Genomic DNA, 1,311 nt, shown 5'->3' with positions numbered 1-1,311 from the left:
CTTTTCGACAACTCCCGACCTCCCTGATATCGAATCGTCAGTTTACATGAGGAGGCTAAACTTTCTATGACGACTCAGTACAACCATACCTCCCTATAATAGTGAAATGTCAAATTCTAGGGCTTTTTGGCCATGGAAAATTCTGAAGCTCGGCACGAGCAAACATGACCCATGCTTGTATCTCCGAAACTATGAGTCTGACAGTTTTGCACCCTTCTGCGGAAAGTTGTGTCTCGGTAAGCCTAAAAAGTCAGTAAAACATCACGAAACGATCCGACCACTCCTTCGACCTGTTTTGGGGTTTTGCAGTTTTCCATGGGGTATTTTGTATGGGGAAAACCGACCCATGCCCGTATCTCCGTACCTAAGCGTCTGACGGTCTTGGACCCCTTAAGGTAAAAGTTGCATTCCGTCGAGCTGAACATTTCACTAGAACATCGCGAAACGATCCGACGACTCCTTCTGGGAGTTTTTGGGGTCGGAAGGTTTTCTGGGACTTAGTCTCTGGAGCAACATTTCTGAAGCTCGGCACGGGCAACCACGCACGTGTCTTATATCTCCGTAAGTAAGGGTCTGACGGTCTTGGACACCTTTAGCAAAAAGTTGCGCCCTATCGAATGGAACATTTCACTAGAACACCACGAAACGATCCGACCACTCCTTCGACCTGTTTTGGGGTTTTGCAGATTTCCATGGGGTATTTTGTATGGGGAAAACCGACCCATGCCCGTACCTCCGTACCTAAGCGTCTGACGGTCTTGGACCCCTTGAGGTAAAAGTTGCATTCCGTCGAGCTGAACATTTCACTAGAACATCGCGAAACGATCCGACGGCTCCTTCTGGGAGTTTTTGGGGTCCGAAGGTTTTCTGGGACTTAGTCTCTGGAGCAACATTTCTGAAGCTCGGCACGAGCAACCACGCACGTGTCTTATATCTCCGTAAGTAAGGGTCTGACGGTCTTGGACACCTTTAGCAAAAAGTTGCGTATAACCATCCTCGTCAATACTCTCGAACACTGTAACTCGATACGACCACTCCTTGGTATACTTTTGTGGGTTGCCAGTTTCGGTTGGGACTTAGTCTCTGGAGACCAAATTCTGAAGCTCGGCGTGGGTACCGACTTTTCGTGCACGTCCGAGGGCCTCGACCGCCCCGAGAACCCGGACCTTCAGGATTTTGGCCATTTTTGGGGGTGCACAAAAGTGTTCGTAATCAACCTCGGATTGTACTTTTCATCATCTAGGGGCACCGTAGGGACCGAAAAAAGTGGTTTCGCATGATAGTCCACCTCGACCCATGTCGACCCTTGCG

This window comes from Anopheles nili (genome assembly GCF_943737925.1).
Source record: "Anopheles nili chromosome X unlocalized genomic scaffold, idAnoNiliSN_F5_01 X_unloc_2, whole genome shotgun sequence".
Taxonomy (NCBI): Eukaryota; Metazoa; Arthropoda; class Insecta; order Diptera; family Culicidae; genus Anopheles; species Anopheles nili.
The sequence above is the reverse complement of the archived record's forward strand: the minus strand, read 5'-3'. Positions refer to the sequence as shown.